This window comes from Theobroma cacao, chromosome 6, assembly GCF_000208745.1.
Source record: "Theobroma cacao cultivar B97-61/B2 chromosome 6, Criollo_cocoa_genome_V2, whole genome shotgun sequence".
Taxonomy (NCBI): Eukaryota; Viridiplantae; Streptophyta; class Magnoliopsida; order Malvales; family Malvaceae; genus Theobroma; species Theobroma cacao.
Window position 1 is genome coordinate 12,971,191 of NC_030855.1, and position 12,787 is coordinate 12,983,977.

The 12,787-nt window shown below is 35.5% G+C and overlaps 1 long non-coding RNA gene across 1 annotated transcript; it reads right to left on the reverse strand.

Moving 5' to 3' along the window:
• On the reverse strand, positions 3,319 to 4,634 carry LOC108662487. The gene is made up of 2 exons (XR_001928356.1): positions 4,390 to 4,634; positions 3,319 to 4,161 (listed from the first exon to the last, which is right to left on the reverse strand). It is a non-coding gene; the product is annotated as an uncharacterized LOC108662487 (long non-coding RNA).

A 12,787-nucleotide genomic window follows, 5' to 3' on the forward strand; every position in this document is an offset into this window, starting at 1 on the left:
AGATTTTTTTTTTCAAAGTGAAGATTTATTGATCATAAACTTGAGTTTAGAGAGGCACCTCTTCAACCTTTACATACTTTCATGATGCCTCTAAATTTAGCCCCTATGCCTCTACAATAAAAAAAAGGGTTATACATTCCCAAACTCATGACAGCATGTCCCTAACCATGAAAGACCAAGACAAACAAAATCATATCTATACATCATAGACCTGCTGTTGTACAAAAATAGAGCAACCAAGTCCCTGTGGAAATAAAAAATAACAAAACAATGGACTTTTCCACAACTATGGTAGATTGGTAAGTGGAAGTTTGTGATCAATTCACCTTTTGCTTCAAGGATGTCTATTTAAACCAAGAAATGGAGGACAAGTTAGTATAAGGGCAATGCAATTCGTAATTACACCTATAATTCTTTTCTAGATCGATGTTGGGAAACAATGAGACTAACGTGAAGTTGCAAAAGCATATATGGGTCAAACTCGCTCCATCACAAGTGGAGGTATTTTGTTGGCAAGTGCTTAAAGGTAAAGTAACGGTTAAGGAAGAGTTTTTGAAAAAGTGGTTGATGAGCAGAGACATGATGGTTTATGTGTTTTGTGATATGGAAATTGAGGCGGTTGACCATTTTTTCTTTACTTGTTATGAATCTTAGAGAATTTAAGGCTTATGGTGTGAAGAATGAGGAATTATGTGTTGCATGTCTATTAAGGCCATTCCTTTATTTATGGCTTGGAATGCTATTGTAAATGTTGGCAAGAAAAATGTTTGGAAAATATCATTCTTCATGATCACATGGTTTATTTAGCTTTATAGAAACGAAATGGTGTTTGACGGAAAAGTATGGGATAAGAGGAAGGTTTTTGAATTAATAAAACTTATAATGGCATGGTGGGTCATATCTAAGTGGCTTGAGGAAAATGCAGTTGTCTTTGATATATTTAGTCTTCTAAACTTGCATTGGCAGCACATAAAGATCACAAGGCTAAGAAATTCAAGATATGGGCTTGTCTATCGAAAAGGTGGCTAAAATGTAATGTGGATGGTGCAACAAGGGGTTGACCATGGCAGATAGGCATATGTGAAGCTCTATATGATGAGAACAATATTGTGAAGATCATTTTCTCTAAATCAGCTAGCTGGGTGATGCAAATTTTGTCGATTATGGCCATCAAGGAAGTGTTAATAGTGTTCATAACATTATCATGGGCTAACTCTCATAGTATTCTCATTGAGAGTGATCTTACAAATGTTGTTAGATGGGTTTTAAACCCAACTTCCTCCTCGTAGCAAATTTGTAATTAAATTTTGCATATTAATTTACTAAAGACAAAGGTTGGCAAATCAAACATATTCCAAGGTTTGCCAATGAGTTTGCGGATAGGCTGGTAAAGTCGAGGGTTAAAAAAGTTGATGATTTAGTTCTTATGTACTCATGATGATGGTAAATTAAATGATATGCCTGTAGTGAGGTACAACATTTTTTGCCTCATTCAATGTTTGGCCAATGGTAAGAATGTGTATGTTCTTTAAAACTAGATATACATTAGTGGTTGAGATGAGGTAATTGGTGAATGCTTTAAATCGGGCTAAGATTATGTTATTGTTGTCTAATGTATATGTTTTTTATTTTCAACAAAAATAATAAGGTCTCAAAATGGAATCAACTTTCTTTTCCTCTCTATGCATGAAAAAATTAAAAATGGGTTTTGCTAGTGATAAAAATGCTAAGGTGGGTTCAACTTTGTCTTTCGATTCTTGTAAAAAAAAGAACAAACGTGATGGTTTATCAGTTGTTGACACTTTCAAGCTTTGGAGTCAAAACGTGGAGGCCAAACAATCACATAAAACTCCTACCAAAGGCTTAAAAAAGGGGTGTCTGAAGAGGAAATGAAGGCCTTAACTCAAAATTGTAACTACAAAAGTGTTAGGCAGAAGACTTCAGGTAAATGGTGATTGAAATCTGAGCACCCAATGAAGGGAAGAAACTTTTGCTCAAACTTTTCCTACTACTTGTGAAGCTACTTTAGCTTATGACAAAGCATAGTCCAAAAAGACCTAAATTTGGGTAATGTATGTTCATTCCATGTTAAGAAATTAAGTGGGTGATTAATTAATAGGATAGACTTATACCTATTAATCGTACATAGTCAATATAGGTCCTAAACTTAGTGAACTTAGCTTTAGTTACTTTTCTATAGACATATAGATAGTTAATAAAGCTAGGCAATTGTGTGATGACTTCGTGGAGTATTATGCATGCTCAGGGAACCTAGACTAACATTGACTATCATAAAAGTAGGTAGTTAATTGATCTTGTATCCTTATAAAGCAATAACTGAAATGATAGTCCTAGGATTTAATTACATTTTTTCCTCACTATTCCTTTAACTTGCAATTCTTAGGTTAATTTAGACTTCTAGTGTAAATTTCACTTCATTTCAACAACTTGTTGCTTTTGTTGCTTGGATAAAACTTGGCTTGTTACAATTTTAGTAATTAGTAACAAATAGCAAACCAACTCCTCGAGGGATCGACAAACTCAACTCATCACTATATTACTTGTTGTGACTGTGTGCACTTGCACGTAGTCTTTGCTTGTATTTTGCATTTAATTTTAAGGACAATCCATATCACACAAGCAAAAGATTTTCATAGCAAGTTTTTGATGCCGTTGCTAGGGAGTTGTTTTCTATTTTTTTGCTAATATAAATACCAAAAAAGCTAGTCTTAATTCAAGCTTTATTTTTCTTTGTTTTTAGGTATGTAAAACCATCATTATATGAGAAGAGTGTGAAGTTTGGAATGGGTTTTGTGTGATACGAAAATAGGGGAACCTTTTCAAAGATTACTTAGACAAAATCCCCAAGACGATAAGCAAGTTGAAAGCATGGCTGGAAATTAGAGGGAACAACATGTGCAGGAGCATGAAGTAGCAAATAATACATCCTTGAGAGATTATGCACTCTTGTTGGTACAAGGTCTTCCTTCAAGTATTCGGAGACTGGCAATTCAAGCTAACAACTTTGAGATCAAGCCGGCTATTATCCAAATGATACAAACATCAGTTCAATTTGGAGGCCTACTTAACGATAACCCCAATGCTCATATTGCTAATTTTTTAGAGATTTGTGACATATTCAAGCATAATTGGGTCACCGACAATGCTATATGACTAAGGATGTTTCCTTTCTCATTGCGGGACAAGGCAGAAGTTTGGTTGAACTCTTTTCCCATAGGCTCTATTACTACTTAGGATGACCTTGCAAAAAAGTTTCTAGCCAAGTTTTTTCCTCTCGTGAAGACTGCAAAGATGAGGAACGACATCAATTCCTTCACACAATATGATTTCGAATCTTTATACAAAGCATGGGAAAGGTATAAAGACTTGCGTTAGAAATGTCCACACTATGGTCTCCCCAAGTGGTTGTAAGTGTAAACCTTCTACAATGGGCTGCTAAACTTGATTCGAACTATCATCGATGCAGCAAGTGGAGATGCTCTCATGGAAAAGTCGATTGATGATGCATATGACCTCTTAGAGGAGATGGTCTCCAACAACTATCAATGGCATTCCGAGAAGGCCTTGCTAAGAAAGGTTGCTAGTGTTCACGAGCTGGATGTTATCAATGCTCTGACAGCTCAAGTAGTTGCTCTCACTAAGAAAATTGATGCTTACAGAGTCCATTTTGTACAAAGTCCCTCTATTTCTTGTGATTATTGTAAGGATGGGCATGTTACCAATCATTATTCTATGAGTACAGAGTCAGTGCAATTTGTTGGTGAAAAGCAACAAAACTTTCCACAGTAAAATAATCCATATGCAAATACTTATAACCCAAGGTAGAGAAACCACCCAAATTTCTCTCGGGGCGGCTAGTAGGGATCTTCATCAACTTCGCTTCCACATTTTCCTTAGAGTTTTCCATAACAACCTAGACCCCCAATGCAAGAAAAGAAGCTTTCCATGGAGGAGTTACTCATGTAATACATGGCGAAGACATATGCTCTTATTCACAATCAAGTAGCCTCGTTGAAAAATCTCGAGACTCAAGTGGGGCAATTACCCAATGCTGTCAATGGTAAGCCTCATGGAACATTGCCTAGCGACACGAAGCCAAAGCCAAGAAGATAAGGAAAAGAGCATGTGAAGGCCATCACTCTTAGGAGTGGAAAAATATTGGTTAGCAGCAGTAGTAAGCAAGAAAAGCCATAAGAAAAGCTAATTGAGAATGAAGCAGTAGTTGAAAGGTTTGACAGCAAGAGCAAGTCAAAGACACATAAGTGACAAACCCACCACCTCCATTTCCTCAACACTTCCAAAAGCAAAAGTTAGATGTTCAATTTCAGAAAATTTTGAAAGTGTTCAAAAAGCTCTACATAAATATACCTTTTGCTGAAGCATAGGAGCATATGCCCTCATATGTCAAGTTTTTGAAGGATATCTTAACCAAAAAAGAAGACTTGGCGAGTATGAAACTGTGGCACCACCATAATTTAAAACAAGCTCCCACCAAAGCTCAAGGATCCGAGGAGTTTCACTATACTTTGCACTATTGGGGTTGTCACGACTCGGTACTCCCCTCGAGCCTGTGACAACCATCGCGGTATCCCGATAGACACTTATTATCCAGAATGTCAATCGGAACCTCGCAAAGCTTTAATATCAGTTTCTCATTTTCGCTGTGAGTAACCGTTGCCAAATATCATATTCTAAAAGAAGAGAAATTTCAACTACATAGGGGTATTTTGGTCATTTTTCTCAAAAATTTTGAAGCCAACTAAAAATGTAGTATGTGAGTATAAAACACATAATTCATAATCAAAAATAAGTTTAAACGTCTAAAACCTTCATTCAAAATGAAATTATGACTATTTGAATATAATAAAAATATTTAATAAAATATTCTACTTTCTTATAAAACAATATTTATAGAGTTATCGGTAAATAATTTTTGTAGCGTAAAAGCTAAATAAATTCATACATATTGTAATGCAGATAACCAAAGTATAAAATTTAATTTACAGTGACACGTGGGCCCACGAACGACCAAAAGTATCAAAAACAATAAACCTATAGTTTTTGAGGATGCAAGTCCAACTGTAGCCCTCAACAAAGTGAGCTATCTACCGACTATCCTGAGCCTGAAATGGGTGGAAAAGAGGGTGGTGAGATTATATAATCCCAGTGAGTAAACAAATACCATCTAAAATATCTAAAGGTGAGTAAATGGAGACAGATAAAATAGATTAGCATAAAAATGATTTTCAGCATTTCGAACTCATTTTAATAAGATAAAATAGATTCATTTCACCAAAATAAACAACGAGGCTTATGATTTCCTGAAAAGTTTAGCTCATGCCAAAATCATTATGATACTCAGTTATTAGGGATACCTTGGTCGAGGGCTATCCCAACCGAGTCCGTTAAGGCTGTTAAAAAGTCATGTATGCATAAATCATGTTTTTATTTTAAAAACATAGTCGTTCCTTGGCGTTGGCTGAGTTCACTCTCACGTGGTGGTTTGGCGTGAAGTGAACTCTAAAGTGTTAACCTCAGGAGTTATCCATCCTCACCTTTCATACTGAGGTAAGAATATAATAGGGTTACCGTGCCCCTCTAATAGGATGGTCCACGGAACCCGTCCATTGCAGCGACTAATATATAACCCACCAATTCAATAAAATTTGCAATAGCATGACATAGCAATTATTTTATTTTACAGCCTCTCAAGGCAAATCAACAGTTCATACATTGTTAGCACATTTACCAATTCAACCAATCATGCCAATATTATCATAAGCCATTCAATTCAAACCATGATTTATAACACAACAATTAGTCTCCAATTACTCTATTTTTAAAACCATCATTCAATTTCAAGACAATTTTATAAAATCGTTTCATTTAATCACATTTTGCTTATAAAACATAAAGATTTGCCATTTAAACTCATTTTCCATAAAATCAAAAAAATGAATTAAAATTCACTTCAGATAATCAAGATGATGATAAGGTTACTCACTATTTCGGGAGTCGAATTTCGAGTACTCTGATTCTTGATCCTCGGGTACTATCTCTTTACTTTTACCACAATTGTCACCACCTAAACATAATGCACAATAAGCCATTTACTACATATGTGCTAAATTGTTATAAAACCAATTCAGGATCTATACTAATGCATGAAATGGGATGTAAATTGTTTGGATTATCGTCCAAACACGGTGTTCTTCACACATTCAATGTGTACCTAAATAAAACGGTATTGGCCTAATTCGATCTATCACTCGATTAATTGGCCAATATGTCAAATTCAACTCCAATAATTCCATTTTTCTCCCAATACTTCAAATCACCAAACACAAGTCAAATAACATAAAATTTAGCAAAATCATCCTCACATTTCTTCTTGAGAATTTCGGCCATGGTGAGTGCATCAACACTATGATTTTTTCTACTTGATTTTCTCACCATAATTCATCATTTCCTAACCAATTCACTTGAAATAAAATCAAATCCACCATCAACACTCTACAAGGAAGATTTGGCCAATGATGAACTCATGAGGAGTATGTGAATTTCAAGCTTAATTCTTACACTTAACACCATAAACAACTAAAAACATCTATATATCTTAAAAATCTATCTAAATCATCATCAAATTCTCTCTCCTAGGGTTTGATCAGAACACTATACTTCATGATATCTTGTGATTCAACCATGGAAAATGCAAAATAATGCATAGGAAAGATAGATCACAAGCTAGAGTTAAGAAATTTCACCTTTGATGGCTTGGTTACTTGAAATCCACCAATTTTCTCTTGAATTTTCACTCTAGGGTTTTTGTTCTTTCTTTTCTTCCTTTGCTGTTGCTTTGGCCAGCCATAATGAAGAGAAATAGGCTGGTTTTGTGCTAATTTATAAGGAAAATAATAAAGAAATAAAATCTTGACACTTGTCACCTTACCATTGGTCCATTTTTAAATTCTTAACTATTAAGCTTTCTTTCTCCACCACATAAAATCCTTCAATTATCCATGATAATATTGGGTAAAATCCATGTGTTGGACAAGTGTTGGGTGGTGTAAAATTAAAATTTTGCCCTTGGGTGGCAAAATGACTATTTTACCCCTATGCTCGGAAAAATGTCAAAATTAAAATTTTTCACTTCTCAAACTCCAATTATACTCCAAATGATCAATCTTAGTCAAAAATTTCATCCAACACTCACATCTTATCCTCGGGTGGCAAAATGACCATTTTGCCCCTCAATCATGAAAATTCCAATTTGACTTTCAATCGGTCTTCGAACTCTGAATCGCTATTTTAAGTCATTCTAGGGTTTTAAAATTCTCAATTTCATCTTAAAATTTCTATTTGGACTAGTTCGAGGCTTAATTCAACCTAATTGTACCATTTGGTACATTACCGTCCTTCAACGATTTTCAAGGTACCTCAGTAAGCAAACATGCATTCTTATGTAGGAATGGCATAATAAACATATTGTAGAGCTGGACTTGACAGGGATATTGTTCTTTGCTAAGGCTTTAAGTGACTTGAGGGCCAACATAAATTTGATGCCTTTGTCAATTTATCAGAAGTTAATATTGAGGGAAATCAGGCCAACCACGGTGACACTACAACTAGCTAATCGCTCTTTCACATATCCTTGATGGATTGTGGAGGATGTGTTAGCCAAGGTGGATAAATTCATTTTCTCGGTGGATTACATTGTTCTTGACATGGAGGAAGATCGAGAGGTACCAATCATACTTGGGAAACCCTTTTTATGCACTGCTAGAGCTCTTATTGATGTAGAGAAATGGAGCTTACATTGAGAGTTCAAGTGTAACATTTAATATTTTTTGAACTCTAAAGTTTCCCAATGACCATGATTTGCGATAAGTGTTGTCAATAGTGTCACCCATGAGGTATTTGAGGAAAGTTACCCCCATGACCCTTTAGAGGCATGTACAGTAGCTAGTTCCGAGAGAGAGGATGTTGATTTTGTTGAATGTGTGAAATTATTGGATGCATCTTCTTAAGTATTGAGGACACCGTTTGAAGCTTTTGATTTTTCTGCTATATCATCACTAATAAAGCCATCCATTAAAAAGCCTCATACATTGGACCTTAAGTCATTACCTTTAAATTTGAGGTATGCATTCCTTAGTAGTTCATCAACTATTCCAGTTATTTTTTCCTCTGCACTTACTAACTTGCAGGAAAAGAAACTTTTGAGAGTATTGAGGGAGCACAAAAAAGATTTAAGATGGACTATTGCAAATATAAAAAGGATTAGCCCTTCCATTTGCATGCATAAAATCCTTTTGGAAGAAGATCACCACACTTCCATTGAGCACCAAAGAAAACTCAATCCCATTATAAAAAAAGTGGTGAAAAAAAAAATCATCAAATGGTTGGATGCTTATATCATCTACCCCATCTTGGGCAGCTCATGGGTGAGCCCAATATAATGCACCTTGAAAAAAGGTGGGATGACTGTGGTCCTCAATTTGAACAATGAGCTTACCTCAATGAGGACGATGACTGGTTAGCTAGTATGTATGGATTACAGAAAGCTCAACCGAGCAATAAGAAAAGGTCACTTCCCACTTCCCTTTATTGATCAAATGTTGGACCGCTTGGTTGGTAAGGAATTCTACTGCTTTTTATATGGTTACTTGGGTTACAACTAGATTGCAATTGCTCCTAATGACCAAAAGAAGACTACTTTTACTATCCTTATGGCACTTTTGCCTTTAAAGGATGCCTTTTGGTTTTTACAATGCTCTAGCAACTTTTCAAAGATGCATGATGTGTATTTTTTCTAATATCGTTGAAAGATGTCTTGAAGTGTTTATGGATGATTTTTTTTGTGTTTGATAATAATTTTGAAGATTGCCTTTTGAACCTTGCTAGGGTCCTTCAACGGTGTGAAGAGACTAACTTAGTGTTGAACTGGGAGAAATGTCATTCCATTGTTCAAGAAGGCATTGTGTTGGGGCACAAAGTTTTGAACAGAGGCTTGGAGGTTGACAAAGCCAAAATTAAGATAATTGAGAAGCTTCCACCACCGACTTCAGTGAAAGGCATTAGAAGCTTTTTAGGTCATGCTGGTTTTTATAGGAGGTTCATTAAAGATTTTTCGAAAATTTTCAAACCTTTGTACAATTTGGTAGAGAAAGATGTCCCAGTTAAATTTGACGATGCATGTCATGCTGCATTTTTAGAATTGAAAAAGAAATTGGTATCTACTCCTATCATTGCAGTTCCTAACTAGAATTTTCCTTTTGAGTTGATGTGTGATTCTAGTGATTATGCTATTGGGGAAGTACTAGGCCAAAAGAAATCTTGAATTTTTCATTCTATTTATTATGCAAGCAAAACATTGACTGAAACTCAAATGCACCACACTACCACTGAAAAAGAATTGTTAGCTGTAGTATTTGCATTTGATAAGTTTCGTTCTTACTTGGTTGGCATTAAGGTTATTGTGTACATTGATCATTCCACAATTAAGTATTTGATTGCCCAAAAAGATGCCAAACCAAGGTTGATTAGATGGATCCTACTACTACAAGAGTTTGATCTAGAGATCCATGACAAAAAGGGAACAAAAAATCAAGTAGCAGACCACCTCTCAAGATTGGAGACTGAGCATCAAGGTAAGGATGCAACCTTCATCAAAAAGACTTTCCTGGATGAACAAATTAATTCCTTGGTATGTTGACTTTGTGAATTATCTAGTAAGCAACATCATTCCCCCATATTTAAATTTCCACCAAAAAAAGAAATTTTTGCATGATGTTAAATCTTATATGCGGGACAAGCTTTTCTTGTTTAAGTAATGTAAAGATCAAATTTTTAAAAAATGTGTTCTAGAAGAAAAAGTTCAAAGCGTGCTTCATCATTGCCATTCTTCAGATTATGAAGGACACTTTGGAGGAACAAGAACTACTGCTAAAGTCCTCCAATCAAGTTTGTATTGGCCTACATTGTTTAAAGATGCTTACAAGTTTGCTTTGCATTGTGATAGGTGCCAAAGAGTGGTCAATATCTCAAGGCGACATGAAATGCCTTTCCACAACATGCTAGAAATAGAAATTTTTGATGTGCGGGGTATTAACTTCATGGGTTCGTTCATATCTTCATTCAACAATAAATACATCTTGCTTGTCGTAGATTATGTCTCCAAATGGGTTGAAACGACAACCTTTCCTCACAATGATTCTAAGGTGGTGATGAAGCTCATCAAGAGGAACATTTTCACTTGATTTGGTACTTCAAGGGCAATTTAGTGATGAGGGGAGTCACTTTTGCAACAAATATGTTGATGTACTTCTTGTGAAATATGGAGTTAAACACAAGGTTGCAACTGCGTACCATCGTCAAATTAGTGGCCAAGCAGAAGTTTTCAATAGAGAAATCAAAAGGATTTTCGAGAAAACGATTTGTCCCTCAAGAAAGGACTAGACAAGAAGATTGAATAATGTATTATGGGCCTATCGGACCGCTTACAAGACACCAATTGGCATGTCTCCATACAAGTTAGTCTTTGGAAAAGCTTGTCATCTACCGGTGGAACTTGAGCATAATGCTTATTGGGTAGTGAAGAAATTAAATTTGATCTACAAGTAGCAAGTGAGAAAAGGTTGTTGAAATTAAATGAACTTGATGAATTTTGCCTTCAAGCTTACGAGAATGCCAAATTGTATGAGGAGAAAGCAAAGCAATGGCATGATGAAAAGATAGTGGAATGAAGCTTTGAGCCAAGTCAATCGGTGTTGCTTTATAATTCTTGCTTGAAATTTTTCCTGGGGAAACTAAAATCAAGATGGTCTGGGCTTTTTTTTGTTTCAAAAGTTTCTCCGCATGGTGCTGTGGAAGTGATGGATAGTAAGACAAATGAAACATTCAAGGTTAATGGGCAATGGTTGAAGCACTAGTTTGGAGGGAACGTTGATCATTAACGTTCATCCATCCACCTAGCTGACGCTCACTAAGCTCTCAAAAAGTCCTGCTAAAGACTTTAAAGTGAGCGCTTCTTGAAAGGCAAACCAAGTTCTTTACACTTAGTTCTCTTATTTTAACGTTTAATCATTACGTTATATAATGTTTTACACTTTTGTTCTTTATTTCTTCCATTTTTTTATTGATACTATCACTTTTAGTTTTATTTAGTTCTCATTTTCATACACAGAGGCATAGTTTTGGTCTGGTTTATTTAAATTTTGTCAGGAAAAATAAGGGCAACACAAAAAAATTTTCATAGTAACGAACTTTCATTCTTGTTATAGCCAGTTTTGAAGCACAAAATTTGGGCAAAATAGAAAGTTTTTCGTTGCAAGGAACTCCCATTCTCATTGTAGTGAAAGTAGTGCAAAAAAAAGTTTGAGAAACAAAAAGTTTCTCACTGCAACGAGAAAAAGTGCAAAAATATGTGTGAGAAACAAAGAGTTTCTCACTGTAGTGAGAATGAAATCTAGCTACCACAAGATTTTCATTTAAAAAGTTCAAAAAACAAAAAGTTTCTTGCTGCAGTGAGAACCTTTACTCACTGCAACGAAATCTGGCACCCAAAATTACCCTTGACTCGAGAGTTTCTCGCTGCGATGAGATTTCGAGCCTTCCCACTACAAAAGCTACGTTTTCCCCCTTCTCTCCCATTTTCTCAAATTTCAAACCTTAACCCCTTTCTCCCTCTCCAAAATCTTCTCTCATAAACTCAAAATTCCCTCACACCTTTGACAAAATCATCACAAATCATCAAATGCTTGCCACCAAATTCAAGGTTTGAGGATTTTAATCAAGGGTTCTTCATCAAAATACACAATTTGGGTAAGCTACTCTCTAGTCTTTTCCTAAATTTTTGATTTTTAAGAAAGTGATTGTGTTGGAGACTTTGGTAACTAATTCTTATTAGGCTTTAGTTATTTTCAAGAGTAATGGTAAAATCTTTGAAATCATGTGGAGTTTTTTCAATGAGATTGGAGAATTTTGATGATTGTTGATTTGGGATATTGCCAATTGTTTGCACATTATATCGCATTTGATAGTTTTTTGCTCATTGGTAATTTTTTAAGGGTGCTAGATGGAAATTTTGAGAGAGTTGTTGATTGTGGTTTATTGTTATAAAAAATTTGGTGATTATTGGGTATTAGGTAGTGCTAGACTTGAATTAGGAGTTGTGAATTGGATAATTTTGAGAGAACCATAGCCCCAAAAAGAGCTTGGATGAGCAATGTTGGGTTTGATAGAATCAAATTTGTGTTAGCTGAGGCTTTACATAGACATACACAATCCTTGCTACACAAATCTCTAGTATCTGAAACAAGGATTGATCTGCCCCATATCTGTTATAGCCATATTTCAGATATAATTGAAAAAATGAGATGGGAAACCTTTTGTGCATAACTCGAGGCTGCAGTTATTCTTGTAGGTAGGGAGTTTTATGCCAATGTAGTAGAACATGAAAATGGAGTGGCATTTTGTAGAGGAAAGAGAGTACCATTTGACAGCCACACCATTAATAGGTTCTACGGTACCCCAGATTTAGAGAATGATAAGTACACACAGTACATTAATGGGGAGGTGGACTTAGAAGAGGTAATTAGCTTGTTAGGCAACCTTAGGACCACATGAAGATTAGCTAGGGGGTTCTAGCAACATTTAAGGCAAGTGCTCTCAAGATTGAATATAAGGTTTATCTCTAATTCGTTTCAGCCAAGATGTTGCCAATCAAATATATAAGTGATGCGACCAAAGACCGAGCCGTCTTAAT